At 37.3% G+C, this 18,287-nt stretch overlaps 5 protein-coding genes across 8 annotated transcripts in view; 2 read left to right on the forward strand and 3 right to left on the reverse strand.

The window, feature by feature from the left end:
- The window catches only part of LOC125801232 (zinc finger protein 585A-like), a 74,215-nt gene extending 57,799 nt beyond the window's left edge, over positions 1 to 16,416 (reverse strand). The window contains exon 1 of the mRNA XM_049477636.1: positions 16,401 to 16,416. The gene's annotated coding sequence lies outside the window, so the exon portion shown is untranslated. The remainder of the gene's footprint in view (positions 1 to 16,400) is intronic.
- LOC125801283 (zinc finger protein 239-like) overlaps positions 1 to 16,434 on the reverse strand; it is a 232,390-nt gene extending 215,956 nt beyond the window's left edge. Inside the window, exon 1 of the mRNA XM_049477747.1 lies at positions 16,401 to 16,434. The gene's annotated coding sequence lies outside the window, so the exon portion shown is untranslated. The remainder of the gene's footprint in view (positions 1 to 16,400) is intronic.
- Positions 1 to 18,287, forward strand: part of LOC125801417 (zinc finger protein 239-like) — a 181,259-nt gene that overhangs the window by 153,052 nt on the left and 9,920 nt on the right. The gene's annotated exons all lie outside the window — the stretch shown is intronic.
- The window catches only part of LOC125801460 (zinc finger protein 239-like), a 203,053-nt gene that overhangs the window by 152,371 nt on the left and 32,395 nt on the right, over positions 1 to 18,287 (forward strand). The gene's annotated exons all lie outside the window — the stretch shown is intronic.
- LOC125801107 (zinc finger protein 271-like) overlaps positions 1 to 18,287 on the reverse strand; it is a 223,993-nt gene that overhangs the window by 23,875 nt on the left and 181,831 nt on the right. The gene's annotated exons all lie outside the window — the stretch shown is intronic.

Genomic DNA, 18,287 nt, shown 5'->3' on the forward strand with positions numbered 1-18,287 from the left:
CGATTGGGCTCCAAATTGGTACTCATGATCAAGTGGACTGTATATACATGTATGTAAATTTGTGTGTTGATAGGGTCAAAGGTTCCTGACTTCTGACCATTTAGGTTTGAAAAAAGTGATAATACAGGCTTATGGCCTACAAAATGGCTGTTGCTCTTTGGCCATATTAGAGGCAAAAAATATCTGATTTGGCTCAGAATTTGCAATCAAGATCACAATATCAGTCTATATATGTATGTCAATTTCTGTGTCAATAGGGTCAAAGGTTCCTGACTTCTGTCCATTTAGATTTGAAAAAAGCGATAATACAGGCTTGAGGCCTACAAAATCGCTGTAGTTTTCCAGCCGTTGTAGAGGCAAAACATGTCCGATTTGGCTGAAAATTTGCAATCAAGATCAGATTATCAGTCTATATATGTGTATAAATTTGTGTGTTGATAGGGTGAAAGGTTCCTGTCTTCTGTCCATTTAGGTTGGAAAATAGCGATAAATAGAATAAATTGAAAATAGTTATTTTTTCACTGTAGAGCCTACTGAAGACTTATTTGGCTCATACTTGGCACATGTACTTCAAATGTCATTGTTAATTAGTAGCTTCAACAGTTTTGGCATGTTTTAAACTTTGACAGAGTTTTGGCCAAATAACTCTGAAAAGGCTTTCACGTACATGTTTGATCAAGGTTTATGGGCCTCAAATAGTTAAAATGTCAAGATTTTTTGGATAATTATTTACCTACAGGGTCTCAAGATTGCATCAAGACCAAATTTGTTTTGATTGATTAAGGACTTAAAGACAAGTTCGAAAAGAGCAATTTATACTCTTTTGGCCACTGATGAAAATCTTTGCATTTTTGGTAAACATATGTAATTACAAAGTTGTAAAGGCTACAGCAACGTATACAACTAAAAAAGAATAACAAGCCTAGGCCACTTGTACCTTTAGATATAAATGATTTTCTGCTATAGCGCCCCCTTGAGGCCAATCAACGCCATATTTTAATGGATGATAGAAGGCCCTGAGATACATGTAGGGTATAAGTATCGTCCTCATTGGTCATTGTTTAGCATGTCAAAAGCTTGCTTGAATCTGATTGGCTAATAACGATCGCAAAAATTTGCATATCAAATTTTCCTTCTGTAAAACATTAGGATATAGGCCATAGATGATACATGCCAAAGGAGAGCTTCATAGCTTGTACGGTTCCTGAGAAACAGATTTTTAGCTTTGGCTCCGCCCCCTGGGGGCGTATGTCTACACAGATTGACGGGCTACCTCAGAATCATGTTGGCATCAAAGTTGTAAAGTGGCATTAGTGTAGGTTTAAGCATTCAAAAGTTACAGCTGTTAGAGTAAATTTAGGTGTGCCACGGTAAGATTAATTTGCATATGGCGGCCATATTGTTTAAAAATTTCACAATTTTTTCGATAATTATTGAGGGTGGGACTCTGCTGAGTTGTTTGACACCAAATATGACAGGATTGGTCAATGACCCTAGGACAAGTTCTCAAAAGTAGGTTTTGCATATTATGCTAAATAGCAAAAAATCTAAGTGGGCGGAGCTTAGTGGTTCTATTGACATTTTTGATTTGCCATTAACCAAGGAATCATACAGTGCAAGAATTTTTGCTCTAGCTATCAGGGCGTGGGAGTTACAAGTCCTAACGCGTTGAACTTCGCCATAGCGCCCCCTTGAGGCCGATCGGGACTCATGTCATGCGGCTGAGTAGGGTTCTTAGGTACTACCATATGACCAAGTCTCAGCTCTCTAGGCCTTACGGTTTGTTTTGTGCAATCACTTCTAGGTCAGAAAAAGCAGGGGAAGCGATTATAAATACCAATATAGCCGCAAGCGGCGATTTACGGGGTTCGAGCGTTACAGGCAAAGAGACCCCTGGAGGCCAGTTAGGCTTAAAACATGTTGCCGGTTGACCGGCATCGCCAAACTGGATGAGGATGACCAGAATGACCGTGAAGACCAAGCTAGATTACCAGCATGAGTAATCTGGATGACAAACTTGTTGACCATATTGACCAAGCTGGAAGACCATAATGACCAAACTGGATGACCAGCATGGCAAAGGTGGTTGGCCAGTATGACCAAGCTGGAAGACCACCATTACTATGAGGACAAAGCTGAATGACCAGCAGGACCATAATGACCAATGTGAATGGCCAGCATGACCAAGCTGGATGGCCAGCATAACCAAGCTGGGTGACCAGCGTGACCATAAAGACCATAATGGCAATGCTAAATGAGTGGTGTGAGTAAACTAGTTGAAAAGCATTGATAAATTGAGCTGTAGTGTTCATCAGGTTTTATGTGGTGTCTTACTGCACTCTAGTGGGCATTTGGTGAAACAAATTCAGTTCTTAAATTGAAAAAACACAAGGCATAAAAAGGGCATATAAATAACCCGTATATAGTATATAAGTTTTGACCTGATTAACATTCCGCCTGTTAAAAACTTGCTGGAATGTGATTGGCTAATAGTGACCACAAAAGTGTCCATATCAAATTTTCATTTGGTGTACCATTAGTGCATGGGCCATAGCTGATAATTGGCTAGGATGACCTTGATAGCTTGTATGGTTCTAGAGAAACAGCTATCGAGCATTGGCCCCACCCCCTGGGGGGGTGTATGTCTACTTAAACTGACAGGGTATCTGAGAATCATGTAATGATCAAAGGACTGAAGTGGTATTAGTGTCAGGTTAAGCATTCCAAAGTTATAAGTGTTAAAGACATTTTACTGCACCATGGTAGAACTCATTTGCATATGGCGGCCATATTGTTTATAAATGTAAAGATTTTTTAAATAATTATTGAGGAGTAAGCTCTGCTGAACTGTTTGACACCAAACATGTCATGATTGGTCAAGGATCCAAGGACAAGATCTCAAAAGTAGGTTTTGCATATTATGCAAATTAAAAAAAAAATTAAGTGGCTGGAGCATAAACAAGAATGACCCAGGTGGCTGACCATCATGAACAAGAAGGATAAAGATGTTCAATTAAGCAAGACAAGCAAGATTGAATAAGTTCAGCAGAGCTTTAATTTAGAATAATTCAAATGTAGCTGTTTCACCAAATGACCACCAGAGCGCAGCAAGAGACCACATATAACCTGCTGGAAATCTATCACTCTATAAGTAAGACAGAACATTCCCTATCAGTGTGTTTCTATTTATTAAAAAGAGAAGAAAAGTCCGATTGGGCTCCGAATTGGTACTCATGATCAAGTGGTCTGCATATATATGTGTGTAAATTTGTGTGTTGATAGGGTCAAAGGTTCCTGACTTCTGTCCATTTAGGTTTGAAAAAAGCGATAATACAGGCTTATGGCCTACAAAATGGCTGTTGCTCTTTGGCCATATTAGAGGCAAAAAATATCTGATTTGGCTCAAAATTTGCAATCAAGATCACAATATCAGTCTATATATGTATGTCAATTTCTGTGTCGATAGGGTCAAAGGTTCCTGACTTATGTCCATTTAGGTTTGAAAAAAGCGATAATACAGGCTTGAGGCCTACAAAATCGCTGTAGTTTTCCAGCCGTTGTAGAGGCAAAACATGTCCGATTTGGCTGAAAATTTGCAATCAAGATCACAATATCAGTCTATATATGTGTATAAATTTGTGTGTTGATAGGGTGAAAGGTTCCTGTCTTCTGTCCATTTAGGTTGGAAAATAGCGATAAATAGAATAAATTGAAAATAGTTATTTTTTCACTGTAGAGCCTACTGAAGACTTATTTGGCTCATACTTGGCAAATGTGCTTCAAATGTCATTGTTAATTAGTAGCTTCAACAGTTTTGGCATGTTTTAAACTTTGACAGAGTTTTGGCCAAATACCTCTGAAAAGGCTTTCACGTACATGTTTGATCAAGGTTTATGGGCCTCAAATAGTTAAAATGTCAAGATTTTTTTGATAATTATTTACCTACAGGGTCTCAAGATTGCACCAAGACCAAAGTTATTTTGATTGATTAAGGACTTAAAGACAAGTTCGAAAAGAGCAATTTTTACTCTTTTGGCCACTGATGAAAATCTTTCCATTTTTGGTAAACATATGTAATTACAAAGTTGTAAAGGCTACAGCAAAGTATACAACTAAAAAAGAATAACAAGCCTAGGCCACTTGTACCTTTAGATATAACTGATTTTCTGCTATAGCGCCCCCTTGAGGCCAATCAACGCCATATTTTAATGGATGATAGAAGGCCCTGAGATACATGTAGGGTATAAGTATCGTCCTGATTGGTCATTGTTTAGCATGTCAAAAGCTTGCTGGAAACTGATTGGCTAATAACGATCGCAAAAATTTGCATATCAAATTTTCCTTCTGTAAAACATTAGGACATAGGCCATAGATGATACATGCCAAAGGAGAGCTTCATAGCTTGTACGGTTCCTGAGAAACAGATTTTTAGCTTTGGCTCCGCCCCCTGGGGGCGTATGTCTACACAGATTGACGGGCTACCTCACAATCATGTTGGCATCAAAGTTGTAAAGTGGCATTAGTGTAGGTTTAAGCATTCAAAAGTTACAGCTGTTAGAGTACATTTGGGTGTGCCACGGTAAGATTAATTTGCATATGGCGGCCATATTGTTTACAAATTTCACAATTTTTTTGATAATTATTGAGGTTGGGACTCTGCTGAGTTGTTTGACACCAAATATGACAGGATTGGTCAATGACCCTAGGACAAGTTCTCAAAAGTAGGTTTTGCATATTATGCTAAATAGCAAAAAATCTAAGTGGGCGGAGCTTAGTGGTTCTATTGACCTTTTTGATTTGCCATTAACCAAGGAATCATATAATGCAAGAATTTTTGCTCTAGCTATCAGGGCGTGGCAGTTACGAGGCCTAACGCGTTGACCTTCGCCATAGCGCCCCCTTGAGGCCGATCGGGCTCATCTTTTGAATCTGAGTAGCGGTGAGAAGTACTACCATATGACCAAGTCTCAGCCCTGTAGGCCTTACGGTTTCTTCTGCCCGATCACTTCTATGGCAGAAAAAGAATAAGAATAATAATAATAATAATAATAATAATAATAATAATAATAATAATAATCAGAACAATTACAATAGGGTTTCTAGCACTACGTGCTCGAACCCCTAATAATAATAATAATAATAATAATAATAATCAGAACAATTACAATAGGGTTTCTAGCACTACGTGCTCGAACCCCTAATAATAATCAGAACAATTACAATAGGGTTTCTAGCACTACGTGCTCGAACCCCTAATAATAATAAATATAGCCGCAAGCGGCGATTTACGGGGTTCGAGCGTTACAGGCAAAGAGACCCCTGGAGGCCAGTTAGGCTTAAAACATGTTGCCGGTTGACCGGCATCGCCAAACTGGATGAGGATGACCAGCATGACCGTGAAGACCAAGCTAGATTACCAGCATGACTAATCTGGATGACAAACTTGTTGACCATATTGACCAAGCTGGAAGACCACCATTACTATGAGGACAAAGCTGAATGACCAGCAGGACCATAATGATCAATGTGAATGGCCAGCATGACCAAGCTGGATGGACAGCATAACCAAGCTGGGTGACCAGCGTGACCATAAAGACCATAATGGCAATGCTAGATGAGTGGTGTGAGTAAACTAGTTGAAAAGCATTGATAAATTGAGCTGTAGTGTTCATCAGGTTTTATGTGGTGTCTGACTGCACTCTAGTGGGCATTTGGTGAAACAAATTCAGTTCTTAAATTGAAAAAACACAAGGCATAAAAAGGGCATATAAATAACCCGTATATAGTATATAAGTTTTGACTTGATTAACATTCCACCTGTTAAAAGCTTGCTGGAATGTGATTGGCTAATAGTGACCACAAAAGTGTCCATATCAAATTTTCATTTGGTGTACCATTAGTGCATGGGCCATAGATGATAATTGGCTAGGATGACCTTGATAGCTTGTATGGTTCTAGAGAAACAGCTATCGAGCATTGGCTCCGCCCCCTGGGGGTGTATGTCTACTTAAACTGACAGGGTATCTGAGAGTCATGTAATGATCAAAGGACTGAAGTGGTATTAGTTTCAGGTTAAGCATTCAAAAGTTATAAGTGTTAAAGACATTTTACTGCACCATGGAAAAACTAATTTGCATATGGCGGCCATATTGTTTATAAATGTAAAGATTTTGTTTAATAATTATTGAGGAGTAAGCTCTGCTGAACTGTTTGACACCAAACATGTCATGATTGGTCAAGGATCCAAGGACAAGATCTCAAAAGTAGGTTTTGCATATTATGCAAATTTAAAAAAAAATTAAGTGGGTGGAGCATAAACAAGAATGATCCAGGCGGCTGAACATCATGAACAAGAAGGATAAATATGTTCAATTAAGAAAGACAAGCAAGATTGAATAAGTTCAGCAAAGCTTTAATTTAGAATAATTCACCTGTAGCTGTTTCACCAAATGACCACCAGAGCGCAGCAAGAGACCACATATAACCTGCTGGAAATCTATCACTCTATCAGAAAGACAGAACATTCCCTATCAGTGTGTTTCTATTTATTAAAAAGAGAAGAAAAGTCCGATTGGGCTCCAAATTGGTACTCATGATCAAGTTGTCTGCATATACATGTATGTAAATTTGTGTGTTGATAGGGTCAAAGGTTCCTGACTTCTGACCATTTAGGTTTGAAAAAAGTGATAATACAGGCTTATGGCCTACAAAATGGCTGTTGCTTTTTGGCCATATTAGAGGCAAAAAATATCTGATTTGGCTCAAAATTTGCAATCAGGATCACAATATCAGTCTATATATGTATGTCAATTTCTGTGTCGATAGGGTCAAAGGTTCCTGACTTATGTGCATTTAGGTTTGAAAAAAGCGATAATACAGGCTTGAGGCCTACAAAATCGCTGTAGTTTTCCAGCCGTTGTAGAGGGAAAACATGTCCGATTTGGCTGAAAATTTGCAATCAAGATCAGATTATCAGTCTATATATGTGTATAAATTTGTGTGTTGATAGGGTGAAAGGTTCCTGCCTTCTGTCCATTTAGGTTGGAAAATAGCGATAAATAGAATAAATTGAAAATAGTTATTTTTTCACTGTAGAGCCTACTGAAGACTTATTTGGCTCATACTTGGCACATGTGCTTCAAATGTCATTGTTAATTAGTAGCTTCAACAGTTTTGGCATGTTTTAAACTTTGACAGAGTTTTGGCCAAATAACTCTGAAAAGGCTTTCACGTACAAGTTTGATCAAGGTTTATAGGCCTCAAATAGTTAAAATGTCAAGATTTTTTTGATAATTATTTACCTACAGGGTCTCAAGATTGCATCAAGACCAAATTTGTTTTGATTGATTGAGGACTTAAAGACAAGTTCGAAAAGAGCAATTTTTACTCTTTTGGCCACTGATGAAAATCTTTGCATTTTTGGTAAACATATGTAATTACAAAGTTGTAAAGGCTACAGCAAAGTATACAACTAAAAAAGAATAACAAGCCTAGGCCACTTGTACCTTTAGATATAACTGATTTTCTGCTATAGCGCCCCCTTGAGGCCAATCAACGCCATATTTTAATGGATGATAGAAGGCCCTGAGATACATGTAGGGTATAAGTATCGTCCTGATTGGTCATTGTTTAGCCTGGCAAAAGCTTGCTGGAATCTGATTGGCTAATAACGATTGCAAAAATTTGCATATCAAATTTTCCTTCTGTAAAACATTAGGACAAAGGCCATAGATGATACATGCCAAAGGAAAGCTTCATAGCTTGTACGGTTCCTGAGAAACAGATTTTTAGCTTTGGCTCCGCCCCCTGTGGGCGTATGTCTACACAGATTGACGGGCTACCTCAGAATCATGTTGGCATCAAAGTTGTAAAGTGGCATTAGTGTAGGTTTAAGCATTCAAAAGTTACAGCTGTTAGAGTAAATTTGGGTGTGCCACGGTAAGATTAATTTGCATATGGCGGCCATATTGTTTAAAAAATTCTCAATTTTTTCGATAATTATTGAGCTTGGGACTCTGTTGAGTTGTTTGACACCAAATATGACAGGATTGGTCAATGACCCTAGGACAAGTTCTCAAAAGTAGGTTTTGCATATTATGCTAAATAGCAAAAAATCTAAGTGGGCGGAGCTTAGTGGTTCTATTGACCTTTTTGATTTGCCATTAACCAAGGAATCATATAATGCAAGAATTTTTGCTCTAGCTATCAGGGCGTAGGAGTTACGGGGCCAAACGCGTTGACCTTCGCCATAGCGCCCCCTTGAGGCCGATCGGGCTCATCTTTTGAATCTGAGTAGCGGTGAGAAGTACTACCATATGACCAAGTCTCAGCCCTGTAGGCCTTACGGTTTCTTCTGCCCAATCACTTCTATGGCAGAAAAAGAATAAGAATAATAATAATAATAATAATAATAATAATAATAATAATCAGAACAATTACAATAGGGTTTCTAGCACTACGTGCTCGAACCCCTAATAATAATCAGAACAATTACAATAGGGTTTCTAGCACTACGTGCTCGAACCCCTAAATATAGCCGCAAGCGGCGATTTACGGGGTTTGAGCGTTACAGACAAAGAGGCCCCTGGAGGCCAGTTAGGCTTAAAACATGTTGCTGGTTGACTGGCATCACCAAACTGGATGACCAGCATGGCAAAGGTGTTTGGCCAGTATGACCAAGCTGGATGACCAGCATTGCTATGATGACAAAGCTGAATGACCAGCAGGACCATAATGACCAATGTGAATGACCAGAATGACCTAGCTGGATGGGCAGCATAACCAAGCTAGGTGACCAGCGTGACCATAAAGACCATAATGACAATGCTAGATGAGTGGTGTGAGAAAACTAGTTGAAATGCATTGATAAATTGAGCTGTAGTGTTCAGCAGGTTTTATGGGGTCTCTTGCTGCACTCTAGTGGGCATTCGGAGAGCCTAGCAGTGAGGCATGACAAGGGCACATATTAATAACCAATAATATCAATAATAGTACATAAGTTTTGACCTGATTAACATTCAGCCTGTTAAAAGCTTGCTGGAATGTGATTGGCTAATAGTGACTACAAAAGTGTCCATATCAAATTTTCATTTGGTGTACCATTAGTGCATGGGCCATAGATGATAATTGGCAAGGACGACCTTAATAGCTTGTATGGTTCTAGAGAAACAGCTATCGAGCATTGGCTCCGCCCCCTGGGGGGGTGTATGTCTACTTAAACTGACAGGGTATCTGAGAATCATGTAATGATCAAAGGACTGAAGTGGTATTAGTGTCAGGTTAAGCATTCAAAAGTTATAAGTGTTAAAGACATTTTACTGCACTGTGGTAGAACTAATTTGCATATGGCGGCCATATTGTTTACAAATGTAAAGATTTATTAAATAATTATTGAGGAGCAAGCTCTGCTAAATTGTTTGACACCAAACATGTCATGATTGGTCAAGGAGGCAAGGGAAAGATGTCAAAAGTAGGTTTTGCATATTATGCTAATTTAAAAAAAATTAAGTGGGTGGAGCATAAACAAGAATGACCCAGGTGGCTGAGCAGCATGACCAAGAAGGATAAAGATGTTCAATTAAGCAAGACAAGCAAGATTAATTAAGTTCAGCAGAGCTTTAATTTAGAATAATTCACCTGTAGCTGTTTCACCAAATGACCACCAGAGCGCAGCAAGAGACCACATATAACCTGCTGGAAATCTATCACTCTATAAGCAAGTCAGAACATTCCCTATCAGTGTGTTTCTATTTATTAAAAAGAGAAGAAAAGTCCGATTGGGCTCCAAATTGGTACTCATGATCAAGTGGTCTGTATATACATGTATGTAAATTTGTGTGTTGATAGGGTCAAAGGTTCCTGACTTCTGACCATTTAGGTTTGAAAAAAGTGATAATACAGGCTTATGGCCTACAAAATGGCTGATGCTCTTTGGCCATATTAGAGGCAAAAAATATCTGATTTGGCTCAAAATTTGCAATCAAGATCACAACATCAGTCTATATATGTATGTCAATTTCTGTGTCGACAGGGTTAAAGGTTCCTGACTTCTGTCCATTTAGATTTGAAAAAAGCGATAATACAGGCTTGAGGCCTACAAAATCGCTGTAGTTTTCCAGCCGTTGTAGAGGCAAAACATGTCCGATTTGGCTGAAAATTTGCAGCCAAATTTTATCAGTCTATATATGTGTATAAATTTGTGTGTTGATAGGGTGAAAGGTTCCTGTCTTCTGTCCATTTAGGTTGGAAAATAGCGATAAATAGAATAAATTGAAAATAGTTATTTTTTCACTGTAGAGCCTACTGAAGACTTATTTGGCTCATACTTGGCACATGTGCTTCAAATGTCATTTTTAATTAGTAGCTTCAACAGTTTTGGCATGTTTTAAACTTTGACAGAGTTTTGACCAAATAACTCTGAAAAGGCTTTCACGTACATGTTTGATCAAGGTTTATGGGCCTCAAATAGTTAAAATGTCAAGATTTTTTTGATAATTATTTACCTTCAGGGTCTCAAGATTGCATCAAGACCAAATTTGTTTTGATTGATTAAGGACTTAAAGACAAGTTCGAAAAGAGCAATTTTTACTCTTTTGGCCACTGATGAAAATCTTTGCATTTTTGGTAAACACATGTAATTACAAAGTTGTAAAGGCTACAGCAAAGTATACAACTAAAAAAGAATAACAAGCCTAGGCCACTTATACCTTTAGATATAAATGATTTTCTGCTATAGCACCCCCTTGAGGCCAATCAACGCCATATTTTAATGGATGATAGAAGGCCCTGAGATACATGTAGGGTATAAGTATCGTCCTGATTGGTCATTGTTTAGCATGTCAAAAGCTTGCTGGAATCTGATTGGCTAATAACGATCGCAAAAATTTGCATATCAAATTTTCCTTCTGTAAAACATTAGGACATAGGCCATAGATGATACATGCCAAAGGAGAGCTTCATAGCTTGTACGGTTCCTGAGAAACAGATTTTTAGCTTTGGCTCCGCCCCCTGGGGGCGTATGTCTACACAGATTGAATGGCTACCTCAGAATCATATTGGCATCAAAGTTGTAAAGTGGCATTAGTGTCGGTTTAAGCATTCAAAAGTTACAGCTGTTAGAGTAAATTTGGGTGTGCCACGGTAAGATTAATTTGCATATGGCGGCCATATTGTTTACAAATTGCACAATTTTTTTGATAATTATTGAGGTTGGGACTCTGCTGAGTTGTTTGACACCAAATATGACAGGATTGGTCAATGACCCTAGGACAAGTTCTCAAAAGTAGGTTTTGCATATTATGCTAAATAGCAAAAAATCTAAGTGGGCGGAGCTTAGTGGTTCTATTGACCTTTTTGATTTGCCATTAACCAAGGAATCATATAATGCAAGAATTTTTGCTCTAGCTATCAGGGCGTGGGAGTTACGAGGCCTAACGCATTGACCTTCGCCATAGCGCCCCCTTGAGGCCGATTCGGCTCATCTTTTGAATCTGAGTAGCGGTGAGAAGTACTACCATATGACCAAGTCTCAGCCCTGTAGGCCTTACGGTTTCTTCTGCCCGATCACTTCTATGGCAGAAAAAGAATAAGAATAATAATCGGAACAATTACAATAGGGTTTCTAGCACTACGTGCTCGAACCCCTAATAATAATAATCAGAACAATTACAATAGGGTTTCTAGCACTACGTGCTCGAACCCCTAATAATAATAATAATAATCAGAACAATTACAATAGGGTTTCTAGCACTACGTGCTCGAACCCCTAATAATCAGAACAATTACAATAGGGTTTCTAGCACTACGTGCTCGAACCCCTAATAATAATCAGAACAATTACAATAGGGTTTCTAGCACTACGTGCTCGAACCCCTAATAATAATAATAAGAAGAAAAATCTTAGCAAAAACAATAGGGTTCTACGCACCTTCGGTGCTTGAACCCTAATAATAATAATATTAAGAAGAAAAATCTTAGCAAAAACAATAGGGTTCTACGCACCTTCGGTGCTTGAACCCTAATAAGAAGAAGAAGAAAAATCTTAGCAAAAACAATAGGGTTCTACGCACCTTCGGTGCTTGAACCCTAAAAATCTTAGCAAAAACAATAGGGTTCTACGCACCTTCGGTGCTTGAACCCTAATAATAATAATAATAATAAGAAGAAAAATCTTAGCAAAAACAATAGGGTTCTACGCACCTTCGGTGCTTGAACCCTAATAAACAGCGCGTGCCCACAGCCGCCGCTGACTGACCCCGCTCTGTATTTACAGAGCAGAAATATAAATATTAATGTGTCTTCAGAGTGACACGAACAGAAATCCCTTAAGCCAGGCGGACACTGTGCGATTTTAGCCCGATTTTAAGCCCGATCTGGTCGGATGCGACTGAATTTCATGATCGGGCCGAATTTTAGCTTGATCGTGCGTCGTTTGTCGTGCAGTGTGAGAGGGGAAGCGATGTCCGATTAATTGCCCATAGGAGCTGCGAATGAGCAGTCGGACGCGACCAGGGATTTCTGACATGCCAGAAATTTTGGTCGCTTGTCTCACAGTGTGAGCTGTTTTGCGGGCCGATTTCTTAACGTCACGACCTGTTTTCCCAAAAATCTGCACAGTAACTATAAATAATTATTAGTCATATTTATTTCTGTCAGTTATAAGGATTTATATTTATGTTCGGTACACAGACTTATAGCTTAATATAGCAGACACAGGCATTCTGCTGTTTAAGAATTTCAACAGATGCTTATTCTCAGTCAATAGCTGGAGTTTTTGAAAAGAAAAATTAAAAGAGAAAATATCTTTGACAAAAATAAATTTATTTTATTTCACTTTGCTATTATATCTGAAAAATAAAGCACATTGTCAGCCTCTGGTGCTGCCCGTCAATTATATAAAACTTAAAACATGCACAGAAATATAAAGCTATATTTTATAATTCGTTTCTTTTCGCCAGGGCAAATTCATTAAAATTATAAATATGTTAATTTATTAATTAAAATCTCGTCCAGTGCTCCAGAATATTAGCCACGCAAAGCCAGCTTAGCGCAGCGCGTGGCATTGCGCGCGGCATTGCCCGCATAATAACCTCTGTCTTCTAAAATAAACGTTTTAATAAATAAGGTCGGAGAAGTGCAGTAAAATTAGTGCTATTAAACTTACTAAAGCTAATAAATGTACTGATAATTAATCAAGATAAATCAGACAAAATGCGCTGCGCCTCTCTCTCGCTCTCTTTCGCAGCGCGGAGCTGAATTCAGCGCGAGGCTACAGGAACTCAGTTCAGTTGAATAAAAATAAGTAAGGGCCTGTAAGTACAAGCAAAGGACCTGTAAGTAAATATAGTCAAATATAAAGAATAGTTTGAGGTTTTGGTGAGCTGTTTTCATGATTTGGAACTGAAACTAACTGAAACTTTGATTATTCTGCAGAAAGCCTGGGTTATTTTAAACGAATTTTTAATGAGTTTATATTTTATATTTTTTATTTATTCATTTAAATTATTTTTCTTCTTTTATTAATCAAATCATTAAATATATATCTTCATAAGATATAATTTTTTTCCCTTTTATGTAAATTTTTATGATCTTTTTTTAAGGTCCTATTTTTCCTTTTTTACGTATATATTTTATTCGTCTATAATAAATGTCAGTTTTTATTCCTATTTTTTATATATATTATTAATCCCTTTTAAACTGTTAATGCTCAGCGGCACTGTAAATGAGGGTCCCTATCCAGTGTGAATAACCGATTGCTTGTTTAATATTCAGTGTTGCAAAACCAGTTTTTACATAAACAATAAACAGAATAAAAAATAAAATTATTTTATTTTATTTAAGCTGCTGGTGTTTCTTTCGCAGCCTGACGCGCAGTCATTTTTCTATGCGCTCTCCTTCTGTAAAACGGACAACCCGTAGAGTCCACGTCGCCTCAGCCACCTGCGAGTCCATGTACGTCTCTTCCGTGGACTTTCAGCGCACAACAGGGCACAAATAAGCAAAGCTAAGCGCTTTCTTTTGCAAGGCGTTGTGTTGAAGCGAGAGTTTGTACGAAAAGAAAGCTCCGCCTACGGGCTGCGTTTAGACGTGCAGTGTAAGCTCCCCCGTCGCAGCAGGTCAGTCGGACCGTACAGTGTGTGCAGATGAATCGCAGGCGTTGTTCATACACGACAAACGATTCAAACGTGCTGTTTGAGCTCTCCAGAACGCATCCGATTAAAAAAATCGCACAGTGTCCGCCTGGCTTTAATTTAACTCACACAGTCTCAGTCATTCGCTCACCTCATTCACCACATAGCCTGTCACTCACCTCCTCCACAGTGTCTGCCTCTTTATAAAAAGCTAAATATCTATTGAACCATTGAACAATTTTTCTAGGTTTAAAAATAAAGAAAGCGTAAAAAAATAAAATAAAATAAAACAAAGCTAAATACAAAGCTAAAAATAAAGAAATAAATAAAACTATGTATTGAACCATTGAATAATTAGTCTATGATAGGTTAAAAAATAAAGAAAACTTAAGAAAACGCAAAAAAAAAAAATAATAATAAACTAAAAAAACAAAACGTAGAATAACAGTTCCGACTAACTGCTGCTCTTATAATAACATTTAAGAACATGGCAAAAAAATTATTTATGCAATTCACGAAAAATTAAGTTATTGTAAAAAAGTGACCTATTTAAAAAGCAAGAGAAGTTTTTCATATGTAACATTTCTAACACATTTATGGTGTTTTTTACACACTTTTTCCTCTCCCACAACCCTAATCCTTTACAGCTTCAAAAACATGTATTATGCAAATTAGGCGATGGCGTCATTTAGCGACTTATAGCGACTTTTAGGACAGCCAATAGCTACTTTCCTTACTGAGGAGTTGGCAACACTGTATTCTGCTGGTACAGACAGCGGAGGGAAAACTGAGCCTCGTGTTAGTCTCACTTAACTTCTAACAGAGAAGAGAGAAATAAGCTCATAAACTCTTAACTATTACCTAAATCAGTGAATTCTCTACAAAAACACTTTTTAATCTGCCTTATACTCGAATTAATAGCAGTATTTTTAACTTAAAACATGTTTTTAACCACTATTTATTCATAAAACACGGAGCTCAGCACCTACCCGCAGCACAGAAACACACAGACCGCTGCTGAGGTACGGTGGCTCAGAAAGACCAAACGTAGCGTAACTGCAGTTCACCACTAAACAGCAGGGGCCGCCAAAACTTCATTTAACAGCATTAAAGTGCCTCATTTTATAAAGTTCATCTAAAACAAAGGTATTTTCTTACTCTGTTACACTTACAACAGTAATAAACGCTGTAAAATTATTAAGTTATGCTTCAATTAATTCTTAGAAGACAAGTTCAGACATTATTATCCATTAAAATGCATTAAACATATGGCTAATTAGATTATATTAATATAGTTACAGTAGAACTCATTGCTGTGCTACACTTGCTTCAGTAGTAAATATTATAGCCAAATAACAGATTACTATATTCTGTTTGTTCTCAGTTTTTACATTCTGATAAAATATATGATTTTGATGTATCTTCATTCACAATGTAATGTAATGTGTCGTGTTATTATTATTAAATTAAATGTATCAGTTAAGGGGCTGTTTAATAAAACTATCTTTAGTGTAGCTAAAGATACTGTGAACATTTTGAAATAATTTTTTAATTATGTTTATTTTTACAGTAAAATAGTGAGTTTTCTGTTAAATCAGTAAGCTAATAATTATTATAAAAACACTAGTGGCAAAGTGCCTGACCCTTACCTCACTACAATACTTTCTAAAACTAATTATTTTTAAATGTAATATTTAACAGGCGGACTTTTATTTTGACGGGAAAATCACGGAGCTGCTGCTGCACCAGACATTCGAACACACGTCCCCTGATCACCACGCAGAATAAGGAGTAAAGCGCTCAGCGGATCTGTTCCACACTCAGACTGAAGAACTCAAGAACTGGAGGATCTGTCCTGGTTCTGATCCGCTATCAGTCTGAACCCAGAAGCAGATCCATGCTGAGACTGGACCACTGTGCGTTTAGAGACCCTGATTTTATGAAGAATCCAGATCAGATTTAACCCACATTTATCTCAGATTTAGTTCAGATTTATCTCAGACAGACCGCTAAGCAGAGCTAGGAGAAGATCCAGTGCTGGTGGTGTAAATAGAGAGAGAGAGAGAGAGAGAGAGAGAGAGAGAGAGAGAGAGAGAGAGAGAGAGAGAGAGAGAGAGAGAGAGAGAGAGAGAGAGAGAGAGAGAGAGAGAGAGAGAGAGAGAGAGAGAGAGAGAGAGAGAGAGAGAGAGAGAGAGAGAGAGAGAGAGAGAGAGAGAGAGAGAGAGAGAGAGAGAGAGAGAGAGAGAGAGAGAGAGAGAGACTTCTCCCTACCTTCTGTAGTTCAGCTTATCCTGCTCTTCCTCCGTCCTCAGTGCATGGAGCTGAATGGAGCTAAACAGCTAAAACTCTCATTTAAAACACTGTGTAACTACTTCTCTGGGGTTTTCCTTTAATTTTACAAAGTAGAACAAAGTATTTCACTAAAATAGGAAAGAAAACAAAACCGTTTATTTCCATTTTCTAAAACTAATGTTTTTTATTCAGTAGATTTACTAGCATTACTGCTACTGATGCTGGAGTTACACACAGAACATGTTTAAAATGATTAAAACTGCAGGTTATAAGCTTTAATAATTATCTTTGCATTCATGAAACAGTTATACTTGTTCTGAGGAAATTAGTGCAATTTTTATTTTTTTGCTAAAAATAATTGTTTATACGTTTTTATACATTCCAGACTCTGTCAAGTGGCTTGAGATTCAGAGCAGATTCTGAAGTGAGTTTTGTCCTTTATAGAGATTCTCTGATTGCTCCTGTACAACTCCAACAAACAGCATTTACTAATTACTATGGAAAGATCAGTGCTGTTGTTAGAGCACCGATTGTGACATTCATTTTAGTAGAAACTTTTGTTAATCTAAATTTCATTTAAAATATTATTGTTACATTTTCTTTACATTTACCTTCTTGATGTCCTGCAGATTCTTGAAAAGGAGATCGTACTGCAGCAGATCTTGTTTGTTGCTCTCCTTGTCTAACGTCTCTCTATTTATGTATTCTGAAAGATTTACATAAATTGAGGTCATTCACACCTACTCCCTGTAAAATCACTCTCTGACATCACAATGGACCATCCTGATTTCTGTATAGAAGGGTACTTCACACTTGTAAAAGCATTTGAAATTCATATGCAAAAATCAGTTTTAAACTAATTATTTGTAAAATAAAATGGATTTGTTTAAGAGTTTATTTTTTATTGAATGATAAAAACTTTTTTAACTTTTCCAGCAAGCATTTTCATTCTGCTACAAAACATTAGCCAACTTTTACACATTTTTTGTACATATTAAAGGAAGAAGTTACTGATGTTGGAGACTACTGTTGCCAGATTATATCAGGTTCTGTGTAGAAATATAAGACAAACACATCTGGTTGCCTGAGTTACGTAGAACTCCCCTACAAATAGCACTTTTTAGCAAATAGCAAATTTTACTTAAAGGTCAGCACTATTGTTAAAGTAGCAATGTTGGCATTTCTTTTCAACACTTTTTTTTTCAATGCAAAGATCCATTAGAACTAAGAAATCTTCAGGATTATTTCAGTATGTAAGAGTGTTTTACACCAAGAAATCCTATGTTAACAAGTGATTCTTAATGTGCTTAGTTCTATTGGAAATAATGTAGTCCATATTTAATTTAAAATTGAATAATAAAATTTGATTACTGAAAATGAACTGAATAAGGTGAGTTTTCACTTAATTTATCAATAGTACCATTTTGACCACCCCAAAGAGAAGCCCTTACTCCTTGTACTAAATAATCAGTGCTTCACTTTGTGATGGTCACCATGGATATTCAAACAATTTTGTACTGACAAAATTTACCATGCAAATTAACACTGTTCAAAAATTTACACCAAATTGATACAGGCTTTTTAACACTGTATGTAATAAATGCTAAAATTGTACCAGATGGACTTGGTCCTCACTGTTGATGGTAAACTTCAAGTGATGCCCCAACTTGTTTTTACCATCCTATTAACAAAAAAAAAACTCTTAAACAAATACTTCTTTATTTTACAATGAATTAGTTTTAAACTGATATTTGCATATGAAGTTTCAAATGCTTTTACAAGTGTGAAGTACCCTTCTATACAGAAATCAGGATGGTCCATTGTGATGTCAGAGAGTGATTTTACAGGGAGGAGCTGTGAATGACC

This window comes from Astyanax mexicanus, chromosome 4, assembly GCF_023375975.1.
Source record: "Astyanax mexicanus isolate ESR-SI-001 chromosome 4, AstMex3_surface, whole genome shotgun sequence".
NCBI lineage: Eukaryota > Metazoa > Chordata > Actinopteri > Characiformes > Acestrorhamphidae > Astyanax > Astyanax mexicanus.